Source organism: Oncorhynchus mykiss, chromosome 9, assembly GCF_057628025.1.
Source record: "Oncorhynchus mykiss isolate SJ-2025 chromosome 9, ASM5762802v1, whole genome shotgun sequence".
In the NCBI taxonomy this organism is placed as follows: Eukaryota; Metazoa; Chordata; class Actinopteri; order Salmoniformes; family Salmonidae; genus Oncorhynchus; species Oncorhynchus mykiss.
In genome coordinates this window covers 18,045,473-18,063,963 of record NC_143030.1, presented here as the reverse complement: position 1 = coordinate 18,063,963, position 18,491 = coordinate 18,045,473, and the positions used below count along the sequence as shown (strand labels likewise).

General features: G+C 42.1%; 1 protein-coding gene across 13 annotated transcripts in view; it reads right to left on the bottom strand.

Annotated features, from left to right (window-relative positions):
• LOC118936439 (cell adhesion molecule CEACAM5) overlaps positions 1-18,491 on the bottom strand; it is an 83,546-nt gene that overhangs the window by 24,766 nt on the left and 40,289 nt on the right. The gene's annotated exons all lie outside the window — the stretch shown is intronic.

The following is an 18,491-nucleotide window of genomic DNA, read 5'->3' as shown; positions in this document are numbered from 1 at the left end:
ACGGGACCGCCGAGTGCTGAAGTACGGAGCGTAAAAATTGTCTGTCCTTGTTTGAAACACTAACTACTGCATTCCAAACTGCCTCTAGAAGCAAACTCAGCTCAATACATGTTAGTCGGGAGCTTCATGATATGGGTTTCCATGGTAGAGAAGCTGCACACAAGCATAAGATAACCAATACAATAGAGTGTGGAACAGTACGGTAGAGCCCATCACAATAGAGTAGGGTAGAGTTCAGTGGAACACAGTACACTACATTCAACTAGAGTACAATGGAGTAGGGTACAGTAGAGTACAGTACAACAGATTAGGGTACAGTTCGGTAGAGTACAGTGCAATAGGGTAGGGTACAGTTCAGTAGAGTACAGTACAATAGAGTAGGGTGCAGTACAGAAAGGTAGAGTACAATATAGCAGGGTATAGTTCAACAGAGCACAGTAGAGTACAGTAAAATTGAGTAGGGTATAGTTCAGTAGAGCACAGTAGAGTATGGTACAGTTCAGTAGACCACAGTACAATAGAGTAGGGTACAGTACAGTACAGTACAGTACAGTAAAGTAGAGTACAGTAGAGTAGGGTACAGTACAGTTGAGTACAGTGCAATAGAGTAGGGCACAGTTCAGAGGAACACAGTACACCACATTCAATTAGAGTACAGTAGAGTACAGATCAGTAGAATACATTTCAGTAGGATACACTAGAGTAGGGTACAGTACAGTAGAGCACAGTTCAATAGAGTAGGGCACAGTTCAGAAGAACACAGTACACCACATTCAATTAGAGTACAGTAGAGCAGGGTACAGTTCAGTAGAGCACAGTACAATAGAGTAGGGAACAGTTCCGTAGATTAGGGTACAGTTCAGTAAAGTACAGTAAAATAGAGTATGGTACATTTCAGTAGAGTACAGTACAGTAGCGCAGGGTACTGTTAAGTACAGTACAACAGAGTATGGTACAGTTCAGTAGAGCACAGTACAATACATTCAAGTAGAGTTCAGTAGAGCAGGGTACAGTTTAGTAGAGCACCGCACAATAGAGTATGGTACAGTTCAGTAGAGTACATTACAGTAGTGCAGGGTACTGTACAGTACAGTACAACAGAGTAGGGTACAGTTCAGTAGAGCACAGTACAATAGAGTAGGGTACAGTTCAGTAGAGCACAGTATTGTAGAGTAGGGCACAGTTCAGTAGAGTACTGTATTGTATAGTAGGGTACAGTACACTAGAGTATGGTACAGTATAGTAGAGCACAGTACAATAGAGTAGGGAGCAGTTCAGTAGAGCACAGTACAATAGAGTAGGGTACAGTTCAGTAGAGCACAGTACAATATAGTAGGGTACAGTTCAGTAGAGCACAGTACAATAGAGTAGGGTAGAGTTCAGTAGAGCACAGTATTGTAGAGTAGGGGACAGTACAGTACAATAGAGGAGAGTACAGTTCAGTCGAGCACAGTACAATAGAGTAGTGTACAGTTCAGTAGAGCACAGTATAGTAGGGTACAGTTCAGTAGAGTGCACTACAATAGAGTAGGGTACAGATCAGCAGAACACCACATTCAACTAGAGCACAGTAGAGCAGGGTACAATTCAGTAGAGCACAGTACAATAGAGTATGGTACAGTTCAGTATTGTACAGTTCAGTAGAGCACAGTACAATAGAGTATAGTACAGTTAAGTAGAGCACAGTACAATAGAGTATGGTACAGTTCAGTAGAGCACAGTACAATAGAGTAGGGTACAGTACACTACAATAGAGTACGGTACAGTTCAGTATGGTACAGTTCAGTAGAGCGCAGTACAATAGAGTAGGGTACAGTTCAGTATGGGGCAGTTCAGTAGAGAACAGTACAATAGAGTAGGGTACAGCACACTACAATAGAGTACAGTACAGTATGGTACAGTTCAGTAGAGCACAGTACAATAGAGTAGGGTACAGTTCAGTATGGGGCAGTTCAGTAGAGTAGGGTACAGATCAGTAGAGTAGGGTACAGTAGAGTAGGGTAAGGTAGAGTAGGGTACAGTAGGATCCAGATCAATAGAACACAGTACAATACGTTCAACAAGAGTACAGTAGAGTAGGGAACAGTTCAGTAGAGCACAGTACAGGAGATTAGGGTACAGTACAGTGCAACAGAGTATGGTACAGTTCAGTAGAGTACAGTAGAGTAGGGTACAGCACAGTACAATAGAGTAGGGTACAGCCCAGTACAATAGAGTAGGGTACAGTTCAGTACAGTACAATAGAGTAGGGTACAGCACAGTACAATAGATTAGGTTACAGCCCAGTACAATAGAGTAGGGTACTGTTCAGTACAGTACCATAGAGTGTGGTACATTTCAGTAGAGTACAGTATAGTAGATTAGGGTACAGTTCAGTAGAGTACAGTAGAATAGAGTGTGGTACATTTCAGTAGAGTACAGTACAGGTGAGCAGGGTACAGTTCAGTGGAGCACAGTACAATACATTCCAGTAGAGTTCAGTAGAGCAGGGTACAGTTTAGTAGAGCACCGCACAATAGAGTATGGTACAGCTCAGTAGAGTACATTACAGTAGCGCAGGGTATTGTACAGTACAGTACAACAGAGTAGGGTACAGTTCAGTAGAGCCCAGTACAACAGAGTATGGTACAGTTCAGTAGAGCAGAGTACAATAGAGTAGGGTACAGTGCAGTAGAGTACAGTAAATTAGAGTAGGGTACAACTCAGTAGAGTACAGTACAATAGAGGAGAGTACAGTTCAGTGGAGCACAGTACAATAGAGTTGGGTAGAGTTCAGTAGAGCACAGTATAGTAGGGTACAGTTCAGTAGAGTGCACTACAATAGAGTAGTGTACAGTTCAGTAGAGTAGGGTACAGTACAGTAGAGTAGGGTACAATTCAGTAGAGCACAGTACAATAGAGTATGGTACAGTTCAGTATGGTACAGTTCAGTAGAGCACAGTAGAATAGAGTAGGGTACAGTTCAGTAGAGCACAGTACAATAGAGTAGGGTACAGTTCAGTATGGGGCAGTTCAGTAGAGCACAGTACAATAGAGTAGGGCACAGCACAGTACAATAGAGTAGAGTACAGTATAGTAGATTAGGGTACAGTTCAGTAGAGTACAGTAGAATAGTGTGGTACATTTCAGTAGAGTACAGTACAGGTGAGCAGGGTACAGTTCAGTGGAGCACAGTACAATACATTCAAGTAGAGTTCAGTAGAGCAGGGTACAGTTTAGTAGAGCACCGCACAATAGAGTATGGTACAGTTCAGTAGAGTACATTACAGTAGCGCAGGTTATTGTACAGTACAGTACAACAGAGTAGGGTACAGTTCAGTAGAGCCCAGTACAACAGAGTATGGTACAGTTCAGTAGAGCAGAGTACAATAGAGTAGGTTACAGTGCAGTAGAGTACAGTAAATTAGAGTAGGGTACAACTCAGTAGAGTACAGTACAATAGAGGAGAGTACAGTTCAGTGGAGCACAGTACAATAGAGTTGGGTACAGTTCAGTAGAGCACAGTACAATAGAGTAGGGTACAGTGCAGTAGAGTACAGTAAATTAGAGTAGGGTACAACTCAGTAGAGTACAGTACAATAGAGGAGAGTACAGTTCAGTGGAGCACAGTAGAATAGAGTTGGGTACAGTTCAGTAGAGCACAGTATAGTAGGGTACAGTTCAGTAGAGTGCACTACAATAGAGTAGTGTACAGTTCAGTAGAGTAGGGTACAGTACAGTAGAGTAGGGTACAATTCAGTAGAGCACAGTACAATAGAGTATGGTACAGTTCAGTATGGTACAGTTCAGTAGAGCACAGTACAATAGAGTAGGGTACAGTTCAGTAGAGCACAGTATTGTAGAGTAGGGGACAGTATAGTACAATAGAGTATGGTACAGTTCAGTATGGTACAGTTCAGTAGGGCACAATATAATAGAGTAGGGTACAGTTCAGTAGAGCACAGTATAATAGAGTAGGGTACAGTTCAGTATGGGGCAGTTCAGTAGAGCACAGTACAATAGAGTAGGGCACAGTACAGTACAATAGAGGAGAGTACACTTCAGTGGAGCACAGTACAATAGAGTAGGGTACAGTTCAGTAGAGCACAGTACAATAGAGTATGGTACAGTTCAGTATTGTACAGTTCAGTAGAGCACAGTACAATAGAGTCTGGTACAGTTCAGTAGAGTACAGTACAATAGAGTATGGTACAGTTCAGTAGAGCACAGTACAATAGAGTAGGGTACAGTTCAGTAGAGCATAGTACAATAGAGTATGGTACAGTTCAGTAGAGCACAGTACAATAGAGTAGGGTACAGTTCAGTAGAGCACAGTACAATAGAGTATGGTACAGTTCAGTAGAGCACAGTACAATAGAGTAGGGTACAGTTCAGTAGAGCACAGTACAATAGAGTAGGGTACAGTTCAGTAGAGCACAGTATAGTACGGTACACTTCAGTAGAGCACAGTACAATAGAGTATGGTACAGTTCAGTAGAGTACAGTACAATAGGGTAGGGTAGAGTACAGTAGAGCACAGTACAATAGAGTAGGGTACAGTTCAGTAGAGCACAGTACAATAGAGTATGGTACAGTTCAGTAGAGCACAGTACAATAGAGTATGGTACAGTTCAGTAGAGCACAGTACAATATAGTAGGGTACAGTTCAGTAGAGCACAGTACAATAGAGTAGGGTAGAGTTCAGTAGAGCACAGTATTGTAGAGTAGGGGACAGTACAGTACAATAGAGGAGAGTACAGTTCAGTCGAGCACAGTACAATAGAGTAGTGTACAGTTCAGAAGAGCACAGTATAGTAGGGTACAGTTCAGTAGAGTGCACTACAATAGAGTAGTGTACAGTTCAGTAGAGTAGTTTACAGTACAGTAGGGAATAGTACAATAGAGTCGTGTACAGTTCAGTAGAGTAGGGTACAGTACAGTAGGGTATAGTACAATAGAGTAGGGTACAGATCAGCAGAACACCACATTCAACTAGAGCACAGTAGAGCAGGGTACAATTCAGTAGAGCACAGTACAATAGAGCATGGTACAGTTCAGTATTGTACAGTTCAGTAGAGCACAGTACAATAGAGTATAGTACAGTTCAGTAGAGCACAGTACAATAGAGTATGGTACAGTTCAGTAGAGCACAGTACAATAGAGTAGGGTACAGTACACTACAATAGAGTACGGTACAGTTCAGTATGGTACAGTTCAGTAGAGCGCAGTACAATAGAGTAGGGTACAGTTCAGTATGGGGCAGTTCAGTAGAGAACAGTACAATAGAGTAGGGTACAGCACAGTACAATAGAGTACAGTACAGTATGGTACAGTTCAGTAGAGCACAGTACAATAGAGTAGGGTACAGTTCAGTATGGGGCAGTTCAGTAGAGTAGGGTACAGATCAGTAGAGTAGGGTACAGTAGAGTAGGGTAAGGTAGAGTAGGGTACAGTAGGGTCCTGATCAATAAAACACAGTACAATACGTTCAACAAGAGTACAGTAGAGTAGGGAACAGTTCAGTAGAGCACAGTACAGGAGATTAGGGTACAGTACAGTGCAACAGAGTATGGTACAGTTCAGTAGAGTACAGTAGAGTAGGGTACAGCCCAGTACAATAGAGTAGGGTACAGTAGAGTAGGGTAAGGTAGAGTAGGGTACAGTAGGATCCAGATCAATAGAACACAGTACAATACGTTCAACAAGAGTACAGTAGAGTAGGGAACAGTTCAGTAGAGCACAGTACAGGAGATTAGGGTACAGTACAGTGCAACAGAGTATGGTACAGTTCAGTAGAGTACAGTAGAGTAGGGTACAGCACAGTACAATAGAGTAGGGTACAGCCCAGTACAATAGAGTAGGGTACAGTTCAGTATGGGGCAGTTCAGTAGAGTAGGGTACAGATCAGTAGAGTAGGGTACAGTAGAGTAGGGTAAGGTAGAGTAGGGTACAGTAGGGTCCAGATCAATAAAACACAGTACAATACGTTCAACAAGAGTACAGTAGAGTAGGGAACAGTTCAGTAGAGCACAGTACAGGAGATTAGGGTACAGTACAGTGCAACAGAGTATGGTACAGTTCAGTAGAGTACAGTAGAGTAGGGTACAGCACAGTACAATAGAGTAGGGTACAGCCCAGTACAATAGAGTAGGGTACAGTTCAGTACAGTACAATAGAGTAGGGTACAGCACAGTACAATAGATTAGGTTACAGCCCAGTACAATAGAGTAGGGTACTGTTCAGTACAGTACCATAGAGTGTGGTACATTTCAGTAGAGTACAGTATAGTAGATTAGGGTACAGTTCAGTAGAGTACAGTAGAATAGAGTGTGGTACATTTCAGTAGAGTACAGTACAGGTGAGCAGGGTACAGTTCAGTGGAGCACAGTACAATACATTCAAGTAGAGTTCAGTAGAGCAGGGTACAGTTTAGTAGAGCACCGCACAATAGAGTATGGTAGAGTTCAGTAGAGTACATTACAGTAGCGCAGGGTATTGTACAGTACAGTACAACAGAGTAGGGTACAGTTCAGTAGAGCCCAGTACAACAGAGTATGGTACAGTTCAGTAGAGCAGAGTACAATAGAGTAGGTTACAGTGCAGTAGAGTACAGTAAATTAGAGTAGGGTACAACTCAGTAGAGTACAGTACAATAGAGGAGAGTACAGTTCAGTGGAGCACAGTACAATAGAGTTGGGTACAGTTCAGTAGAGCACAGTACAATAGAGTAGGGTACAGTGCAGTAGAGTACAGTAAATTAGAGTAGGGTACAACTCAGTAGAGTACAGTACAATAGAGGAGAGTACAGTTCAGTGGAGCACAGTACAATATAGTTGGGTACAGTTCAGTAGAGCACAGTATAGTAGGGTACAGTTCAGTAGAGTGCACTACAATATAGTAGTGTACAGTTCAGTAGAGTAGGGTACAGTACAGTAGAGTAGGGTACAATTCAGTAGAGCACAGTACAATAGAGTATGGTACAGTTCAGTATGGTACAGTTCAGTAGAGCACAGTAGAATAGAGTAGGGTACAGTTCAGTAGAGCACAGTACAATAGAGTAGGGTACAGTTCAGTATGGGGCAGTTCAGTAGAGCACAGTACAATAGAGTAGGGCACACCACAGTACAATAGAGTACAGTACAGTATGGTACAGTTCAGTATTGTACAGTTCAGTAGAGCACAGTACAATAGAGTATAGTACAGTTCAGTAGAGCACAGTACAGTTCAGTATGGTACAGTTCAGTAGAGCGCAGTACAATAGAGTAGGGTACAGTTCAGTATGGGGCAGTTCAGTAGAGAACAGTACAATAGAGTAGGGTACAGCACAGTACAATAGAGTACAGTACAGTATGGTACAGTTCAGTAGAGCACAGTACAATAGAGTAGGGTACAGTTCAGTATGGGGCAGTTCAGTAGAGTAGGGTACAGATCAGTAGAGTAGGGTACAGTAGAGTAGGGTAAGGTAGAGTAGGGTACAGTAGGATCCAGATCAATAGAACACAGTACAATACGTTCAACAAGAGTACAGTAGAGTAGGGAACAGTTCAGTAGAGCACAGTACAGGAGATTAGGGTACAGTACAGTGCAACAGAGTATGGTACAGTTCAGTAGAGTACAGTAGAGTAGGGTACAGCACAGTACAATAGAGTAGGGTACAGCCCAGTACAATAGAGTAGGGTACAGTTCAGTACAGTACAATAGAGTAGGGTACAGCACAGTACAATAGATTAGGTTACAGCCTAGTACAATAGAGTAGGGTACTGTTCAGTACAGTACCATAGAGTGTGGTACATTTCAGTAGAGTACAGTATAGTAGATTAGGGTACAGTTCAGTAGAGTACAGTAGAATAGAGTGTGGTACATTTCAGTAGAGTACAGTACAGGTGAGCAGGGTACAGTTCAGTGGAGCACAGTACAATACATTCAAGTAGAGTTCAGTAGAGCAGGGTACAGTATAGTAGAGCACCGCACAATAGAGTATGGTACAGTTCAGTAGAGTACATTACAGTAGCGCAGGGTATTGTACAGTACAGTACTACAGAGTAGGGTACAGTTCAGTAGAGCCCAGTACAACAGAGTATGGTACAGTTCAGTAGAGCAGAGTACAATAGAGTAGGTTACAGTGCAGTAGAGTACAGTAAATTAGAGTAGGGTACAACTCAGTAGAGTACAGTACAATAGAGGAGAGTACAGTTCAGTGGAGCACAGTACAATAGAGTTGGGTACAGTTCAGTAGAGCACAGTACAATAGAGTAGGGTACAGTGCAGTAGAGTACAGTAAATTAGAGTAGGGTACAACTCAGTAGAGTACAGTACAATAGAGGAGAGTACAGTTCAGTGGAGCACAGTACAATATAGTTGGGTACAGTTCAGTAGAGCACAGTATAGTAGGGTACAGTTCAGTAGAGTGCACTACAATATAGTAGTGTACAGTTCAGTAGAGTAGGGTACAGTACAGTAGAGTAGGGTACAATTCAGTAGAGCACAGTACAATAGAGTATGGTACAGTTCAGTATGGTACAGTTCAGTAGAGCACAGTAGAATAGAGTAGGGTACAGTTCAGTAGAGCACAGTACAATAGAGTAGGGTACAGTTCAGTATGGGGCAGTTCAGTAGAGCACAGTACAATAGAGTAGGGCACACCACAGTACAATAGAGTAGTGTACAGTTCAGTAGAGCACAGTACAATAGAGTAGGGTACAGTTCAGTAGAGCACAGTACAATAGAGTAGGGTACAGTTCAGTAGAGCACAGTATTGTAGAGTAGGGGACAGTATAGTACAATAGAGTATGGTACAGTTCAGTATGGTACAGTTCAGTAGGGCACAGTATAATAGAGTAGGGTACAGCTCAGTAGAGCAAAGTACAATAGAGTAGGGTACAGTTCAGTATGGGGCAGTTCAGTAGAGCACAGTACAATAGAGTAGGGCACAGTACAGTACAATAGAGGAGAGTACACTTCAGTGGAGCACAGTACAATAGAGTATGGTACAGTTCAGTATTGTACAGTTCAGTAGAGCACAGTACAATAGAGTCTGGTACAGTTCAGTAGAGTACAGTACAATAGAGTATGGTACAGTTCAGTAGAGCACAGTACAATAGAGTAGGGTACAGTTCAGTAGAGCATAGTACAATAGAGTATGGTACAGTTCAGTAGAGCACAGTACAATAGAGTAGGGTACAGTTCAGTAGAGCACAGTACAATAGAGTATGGTACAGTTCAGTAGAGCACAGTACAATAGAGTAGGGTACAGTTCAGTAGAGCACAGTACAATAGAGTAGGGTACAGTTCAGTAGAGCACAGTATAGTACGGTACACTTCAGTAGAGCACAGTACAATAGAGTAGGGCACAGTACAGTACAATAGAGTATGGTACAGTTCAGTAGAGCACAGTATTGTAGAGTAGGGGACAGTACAGTACAATAGAGTACGGTACAGTTCAGTAGTGCACAGTATAGTACGGTACAGTTCAGTAGAGTAGGGTACAGTACAGTAGGGTATAGTACAATAGAGTTGTGTACAGTTCAATAGAGTAGGGTACAGTACAGTAGGGTATAGTACAATAGAGTAGGGTGCAGATCAGGAGAACACCACATTCAACTAGAGCACAGTAGAGCAGGGTACAATTCAGTAGAGCACAGTACAATAGAGTATGGTACAGTTCAGTATTGTACAGTTCAGTAGAGCACAGTACAACAGAGTATGGTACAGTTCAGTAGAGTACATTACAGTAGCGCAGGGTACTGTACAGTACAGTACAACAGAGTAGGGTACAGTTCAGTAGAGCACAGTACAATAGAGTAGGGTACAGTTCAGTAGAGCACAGTATTGTAGAGTATGGCACAGTTCAGTAGAGTACTGTATTGTATAGTAGGGTACAGTACACTAGAGTATGGTACAGTATAGTAGAGCACAGTACAATAGAGTATAGTACAGTTCAGTAGAGCACAGTACAATAGAGTATGGTACAGTTCAGTAGAGCACAGTACAATAGAGTAGGTTACAGTTCAGTAGAGCACAGTACAATAGAGTAGGTTACAGTTTAGTAGAGCACAGTACAATAGAGTAGGGTACAGTTCAGTAGAGCACAGTACAATAGAGTAGGGTAGAGTTCAGTAGAGCACAGTATTGTAGAGTAGGGGACAGTTCAGTATTGTACAGTTCAGTAGAGCACAGTACAATAGAGTCTGGTACAGTTCAGTAGAGTACAGTACAATAGAGTATGGTACAGTTCAGTAGAGCACAGTACAATAGAGTAGGGTACAGTTCAGTAGAGCACAGTACAATAGAGTATGGTACAGTTCAGTAGAGCACAGTACAATAGAGTAGGGTACAGTTCAGTAGAGCACAGTACAATAGAGTATGGTACAGTTCAGTAGAGCACAGTACAATAGAGTAGGGTACAGTTCAGTAGAGCACAGTACAATAGAGTAGGGTACAGTTCAGTAGAGCACAGTATAGTACGGTACACTTCAGTAGAGCACAGTACAATAGAGTATGGTACAGTTCAGTAGAGCACAGTACAATAGAGTAGGGTACAGTTCAGTAGAGCACAGTACAATAGAGTAGGGCACAGTACAGTACAATAGAGTATGGTACAGTTCAGTAGAGCACAGTACAATAGAGTATGGTACAGTTCAGTAGAGCACAGTACAATATAGTAGGGTACAGTTCAGTAGAGCACAGTACAATAGAGTAGGGTACAGTTCAGTAGAGCACAGTGCAATAGAGTAGGGTACAGTTCAGTAGAGCACAGTATAGTACGGTACAGTTCAGTAGAGCACAGTACAATAGAGTATGGTACAGTTCAGTAGAGTACAGTACAATAGGGTAGGGTAGAGTACAGTAGAGCACACTATTGTAGAGTAGGGGACAGTACAGTACAATAGAGTAGGGTACAGTTCAGTAGTGCACAGTATAGTACGGTACAGTTCAGTAGAGTAGGGTACAGTACAGTAGGGTATAGTACAATAGAGTTGTGTACAGTTCAGCAGAGTAGGGTACAGTACAGTAGGGTATAGTACAATAGAGTAGGGTGCAGATCAGGAGAACACCACATTCAACTAGAGCACAGTAGAGCAGGTTAAAATACAGTAGAGCACAGTACAATAGAGTATGGTACAGTTCAGTATTGTACAGTTCAGTAGATCAAAGTACAACAGAGTATGGTACAGTTCAGTAGAGTACATTACAGTAGCGCAGGGTACTGTACAGTACAGTACAACAGAGTAGGGTACAGTTCAGTAGAGCACAGTATTGTAGAGTAGGGCACAGTTCAGTAGAGTACTGTATTGTATAGTAGGGTACAGTACACCAGAGTATAGTACAGTTCAGTAGAGCACAGTACAATAGAGTATGGTACAGTTCAGTAGAGCACAGTACAATAGAGTAGGTTACAGTTCAGTAGAGCACAGTACAATAGAGTAGGGTACAGTTCAGTAGAGCACAGTACAATAGAGTAGGGTAGAGTTCAGTAGAGCACAGTATTGTAAAGTAGGGGACAGTACAGTACAATAGAGGAGAGTACAGTTCAGTCGAGCACAGTACAATAGAGTAGTGTACAGTTCAGTAGAGCACAGTATAGTACGGTACTTTTCAGTAGAGCACAGTACAATAGAGTATGGTACAGTTCAGTAGAGCACAGTACAATAGAGTATGGTACAGTTCAGTAGAGCACAGTACAATAGAGTAGGGTACAGTTCAGTAGAGCACAGTACAATAGAGTATGGTACAGTTCAGTAGAGCACAGTACAATAGAGTATGGTACAGTTCAGTAGAGCACAGTACAATATAGTAGGGTACAGTTCAGTAGAGCACAGTACAATAGAGTAGGCTAGAGTTCAGTAGAGCACAGTATTGTAGAGTAGGGGACAGTACAGTACAACAGAGTAGGGTACAGTTCAGTAGAGCACAGTACAATAGAGTAGGGTACAGTTCAGTAGAGCACAGTACAATAGAGTAGGGTCGAGTTCAGTAGAGCACAGTATTGTAGAGTAGGGGACAGTTCAGTATTGTACAGTTCAGTAGAGCACAGTACAATAGAGTCTGGTACAGTTCAGTAGAGTACAGTACAATAGAGTATGGTACAGTTCAGTAGAGCACAGTACAATAGAGTAGGGTACAGTTCAGTAGAGCACAGTACAATAGAGTAGGGTACAGTTCAGTAGAGCACAGTACAATAGAGTAGGGTACAGTTCAGTAGAGCACAGTATAGTACGGTACACTTCAGTAGAGCACAGTACAATAGAGTATGGTACAGTTCAGTAGAGCACAGTACAATAGAGTAGGGTACAGTTCAGTAGAGCACAGTACAATAGAGTAGGGCACAGTACAGTACAATAGAGTATGGTACAGTTCAGTAGAGCACAGTACAATAGAGTATGGTACAGTTCAGTAGAGCACAGTACAATATAGTAGGGTACAGTTCAGTAGAGCACAGTACAATAGAGTAGGGTACAGTTCAGTAGAGCACAGTGCAATAGAGTAGGGTACAGTTCAGTAGAGCACAGTATAGTACGGTACAGTTCAGTAGAGCACAGTACAATAGAGTATGGTACAGTTCAGTAGAGTACAGTACAATAGGGTAGGGTAGAGTACAGTAGAGCACACTATTGTAGAGTAGGGGACAGTACAGTACAATAGAGTAGGGTACAGTTCAGTAGTGCACAGTATAGTACGGTACAGTTCAGTAGAGTAGGGTACAGTACAGTAGGGTATAGTACAACAGAGTTGTGTACAGTTCAGCAGAGTAGGGTACAGTACAGTAGGGTACAGTACAATAGAGTAGGGTGCAGATCAGGAGAACACCACATTCAACTAGAGCACAGTAGAGCAGGTTAAAATACAGTAGAGCACAGTACAATAGAGTATGGTACAGTTCAGTATTGTACAGTTCAGTAGATCACAGTACAACAGAGTATGGTACAGTTCAGTAGAGTACATTACAGTAGCGCAGGGTACTGTACAGTACAGTACAACAGAGTAGGGTACAGATCAGTAGAGCACAGTATTGTAGAGTAGGGCACAGTTCAGTAGAGTACTGTATTGTATAGTAGGGTACAGTACACCAGAGTATGGTACAGTATAGTAGAGCACAGTACAATAGAGTATAGTATAGTTCAGTAGAGCCCAGTACAATAGAGTAGGGTACAGTTCAGTAGAGCACAGTACAATAGAGTAGGTTACAGTTCAGTAGAGCACAGTACAATAGAGTAGGGTACAGTTCAGTAGAGCACAGTACAATAGAGTAGGGTAGAGTTCAGTAGAGCACAGTATTGTAAAGTAGGGGACAGTACAGTACAATAGAGGAGAGTACAGTTCAGTCGAGCACAGTACAATAGAGTAGTGTACAGTTCAGTAGAGCACAGTATAGTACGGTACAGTTCAGTAGAGCACAGTACAATAGAGTATGGTACAGTTCAGTAGAGCACAGTACAATAGAGTATGGTACAGTTCAGTAGAGCACAGTGCAATAGAGTAGGGTACAGTTCAGTAGAGCACAGTACAATAGAGTATGGTACAGTTCAGTAGAGCACAGTACAATAGAGTATGGTACAGTTCAATAGAGCACAGTACAATATAGTAGGGTACAGTTCAGTAGAGCACAGTATTGTAGAGTAGGGGACAGTACAGTACAATAGAGGAGAGTACAGTTCAGTCGAGCACAGTACAATAGAGTAGTGTACAGTTCAGTAGAGCACAGTATAGTAGGGTACAGTTCAGTAGAGTGCACTACAATAGAGTAGTGTACAGTTCAGTAGAGTAGTTTACAGTACAGTAGGGAATAGTACAATAGAGTCGTGTACAGTTCAGTAGAGTAGGGTACAGTACAGTAGGGTATAGTACAATAGAGTAGGGTACAGATCAGCAGAACACCACATTCAACTAGAGCACAGTAGAGCAGGGTACAATTCAGTAGAGCACAGTACAATAGAGCATGGTACAGTTCAGTATTGTACAGTTCAGTAGAGCACAGTACAATAGAGTATAGTACAGTTCAGTAGAGCACAGTACAATAGAGTATGGTACAGTTCAGTAGAGCACAGTACAATAGAGTAGGGTACAGTACACTACAATAGAGTACGGTACAGTTCAGTATGGTACAGTTCAGTAGAGCGCAGTACAATAGAGTAGGGTACAGTTCAGTATGGGGCAGTTCAGTAGAGAACAGTACAATAGAGTAGGGTACAGCACAGTACAATAGAGTACAGTACAGTATGGTACAGTTCAGTAGAGCACAGCACAATAGAGTAGGGTACAGTTCAGTATGGGGCAGTTCAGTAGAGTAGGGTACAGATCAGTAGAGTAGGGTACAGTAGAGTAGGGTAAGGTAGAGTAGGGTACAGTAGGGTCCAGATCAATAAAACACAGTACAATACGTTCAACAAGAGTACAGTAGAGTAGGGAACAGTTCAGTAGAGCACAGTACAGGAGATTAGGGTACAGTACAGTGCAACAGAGTATGGTACAGTTCAGTAGAGTACAGTAGAGTAGGGAACAGTTCAGTAGAGCACAGTACAGGAGATTAGGGTACAGTACAGTGCAACAGAGTATGGTACAGTTCAGTAGAGTACAGTAGAGTAGGGAACAGTTCAGTAGAGCACAGTACAGGAGATTAGGGTACAGTACAGTGCAACAGAGTATGGTACAGTTCAGTAGAGTACAGTAGAGTAGGGTACAGCACAGTACAATAGAGTAGGGTACAGCCCAGTACAATAGAGTAGGGTACAGTTCAGTACAGTACAATAGAGTAGGGTACAGCACAGTACAATAGATTAGGTTACAGCCCAGTACAATAGAGTAGGGTACTGTTCAGTACAGTACCATAGAGTGTGGTACATTTCAGTAGAGTACAGTATAGTAGATTAGGGTACAGTTCAGTAGAGTACAGTAGAATAGAGTGTGGTACATTTCAGTAGAGTACAGTACAGGTGAGCAGGGTACAGTTCAGTGGAGCACAGTACAATACATTCAAGTAGAGTTCAGTAGAGCAGGGTACAGTTTAGTAGAGCACCGCACAATAGAGTATGGTACAGTTCAGTAGAGTACATTACAGTAGCGCAGGGTATTGTACAGTACAGTACAACAGAGTAGGGTACAGTTCAGTAGAGCCCAGTACAACAGAGTATGGTGCAGTTCAGTAGAGCAGAGTACAATAGAGTAGGTTACAGTGCAGTAGAGTACAGTAAATTAGAGTAGGGTACAACTCAGTAGAGTACAGTACAATAGAGGAGAGTACAGTTCAGTGGAGCACAGTACAATAGAGTTGGGTACAGTTCAGTAGAGCACAGTAAAATAGAGTAGGGTACAGTGCAGTAGAGTACAGTAAATTAGAGTAGGGTACAACTCAGTAGAGTACAGTACAATAGAGGAGAGTACAGTTCAGTGGAGCACAGTACAATATAGTTGGGTACAGTTCAGTAGAGCACAGTATAGTAGGGTACAGTTCAGTAGAGTGCACTACAATATAGTAGTGTACAGTTCAGTAGAGTAGGGTACAGTACAGTAGAGTAGGGTACAATTCAGTAGAGCACAGTACAATAGAGTATGGTACAGTTCAGTATGGTACAGTTCAGTAGAGCACAGTAGAATAGAGTAGGGTACAGTTCAGTAGAGCACAGTACAATAGAGTAGGGTACAGTTCAGTATGGGGCAGTTCAGTAGAGTACAGTACAATAGAGTAGGGCACACCACAGTACAATAGAGTAGTGTACAGTTCAGTAGAGCACAGTACAATAGAGTAGGGTACAGTTCAGTAGAGCACAGTACAATAGAGTAGGGTACAGTTCAGTAGAGCACAGTATTGTAGAGTAGGACACAGTATAGTACAATAGAGTATGGTACAGTTCAGTATGGTACAGTTCAGTAGGGCACAGTAGAATAGAGTAGGGTACAGCTCAGTAGAGCAAAGTACAATAGAGTAGGGTACAGTTCAGTATGGGGCAGTTCAGTAGAGCACAGTACAATAGAGTAGGGCACAGTACAGTACAATAGAGGAGAGTACACTTCAGTGGAGCACAGTACAATAGAGTAGGGTACAGTTCAGTAGAGCACAGTACAATAGAGTATGGTACAGTTCAGTATTGTACAGTTCAGTAGAGCACAGTACAATAGAGTCTGGTACAGTTCAGTAGAGTACAGTACAATAGAGTATGGTACAGTTCAGTAGAGCACAGTACAATAGAGTAGGGTACAGTTCAGTAGAGCATAGTACAATAGAGTATGGTACAGTTCAGTAGAGCACAGTACAATAGAGTAGGGTACAGTTCAGTAGAGCACAGTACAATAGAGTATGGTACAGTTCAGTAGAGCACAGTACAATAGAGTAGGGTACAGTTCAGTAGAGCACAGTACAATAGAGTAGGGTACAGTTCAGTAGAGCACAGTATAGTACGGTACACTTCAGTAGAGCACAGTACAATAGAGTATGGTACAGTTCAGTAGAGTACAGTACAATAGGGTAGGGTAGAGTACAGTAGAGCACAGTACAATAGAGTATGGTACAGTTCAGTAGAGCACAGTACAATAGAGTAGGGTACAGTTCAGTAGAGCACAGTACAATAGAGTAGGGTACAGTTCAGTAGAGCACAGTACAATAGAGTAGGGCACAGTACAGTACAATAGAGTATGGTACAGTTCAGTAGAGCACAGTACAATAGAGTATGGTACAGTTCAGTAGAGCACAGTACAATATAGTAGGGTACAGTTCAGTAGAGCACAGTATAGTACGGTACAGTTCAGTAGAGCACAGTACAATAGAGTATGGTACAGTTCAGTAGAGTACAGTACAATAGGGTAGGGTAGAGTACAGTAGAGCACACTATTGTAGAGTAGGGACAGTACAGTACAATAGAGTAGGGTAGAGTACAGTAGAGCACAGTATTGTAGAGTAGGGGACAGTACAGTACAATAGAGTACGGTACAGTTCAGTAGTGCACAGTATAGTACGGTACAGTTCAGTAGAGTAGGGTACAGTACAGTAGGGTATAGTACAATAGAGTTGTGTACAGTTCAATAGAGTAGGGTACAGTACAGTAGGGTATAGTACAATAGAGTAGGGTGCAGATCAGGAGAACACCACATTCAACTAGAGCACAGTAGAGCAGGGTACAATTCAGTAGAGCACAGTACAATAGAGTATGGTACAGTTCAGTATTGTACAGTTCAGTAGAGCACAGTACAACAGAGTATGGTACAGTTCAGTAGAGTACATTACAGTAGCGCAGGGTACTGTACAGTACAGTACAACAGAGTAGGGTACAGTTCAGTAGAGCACAGTACAATAGAGTAGGGTACAGTTCAGTAGAGCACAGTATTGTAGAGTATGGCACAGTTCAGTAGAGTACTGTATTGTATAGTAGGGTACAGTACACTAGAGTATGGTACAGTATAGTAGAGCACAGTACAATAGAGTATAGTACAGTTCAGTAGAGCACAGTACAATAGAGTATGGTACAGTTCAGTAGAGCACAGTACAATAGAGTAGGTTACAGTTCAGTAGAGCACAGTACAATAGAGTAGGTTACAGTTTAGTAGAGCACAGTACAATAGAGTAGGGTACAGTTCAGTAGAGCACAGTACAATAGAGTAGGGTAGAGTTCAGTAGAGCACAGTATTGTAGAGTAGGGGACAGTTCAGTATTGTACAGTTCAGTAGAGCACAGTACAATAGAGTCTGGTACAGTTCAGTAGAGTACAGTACAATAGAGTATGGTACAGTTCAGTAGAGCACAGTACAATAGAGTAGGGTACAGTTCAGTAGAGCACAGTACAATAGAGTATGGTACAGTTCAGTAGAGCACAGTACAATAGAGTAGGGTACAGTTCAGTAGAGCACAGTACAATAGAGTATGGTACAGTTCAGTAGAGCACAGTACAATAGAGTAGGGTACAGTTCAGTAGAGCACAGTACAATAGAGTAGGGTACAGTTCAGTAGAGCACAGTATAGTACGGTACACTTCAGTAGAGCACAGTACAATAGAGTATGGTACAGTTCAGTAGAGCACAGTACAATAGAGTAGGGTACAGTTCAGTAGAGCACAGTACAATAGAGTAGGGCACAGTACAGTACAATAGAGTATGGTACAGTTCAGTAGAGCACAGTACAATAGAGTATGGTACAGTTCAGTAGAGCACAGTACAATATAGTAGGGTACAGTTCAGTAGAGCACAGTACAATAGAGTAGGGTACAGTTCAGTAGAGCACAGTGCAATAGAGTAGGGTACAGTTCAGTAGAGCACAGTATAGTACGGTACAGTTCAGTAGAGCACAGTACAATAGAGTATGGTACAGTTCAGTAGAGTACAGTACAATAGGGTAGGGTAGAGTACAGTAGAGCACACTATTGTAGAGTAGGGGACAGTACAGTACAATAGAGTAGGGTACAGTTCAGTAGTGCACAGTATAGTACGGTACAGTTCAGTAGAGTAGGGTACAGTACAGTAGGGTATAGTACAATAGAGTAGGGTGCAGATCAGGAGAACACCACATTCAACTAGAGCACAGTAGAGCA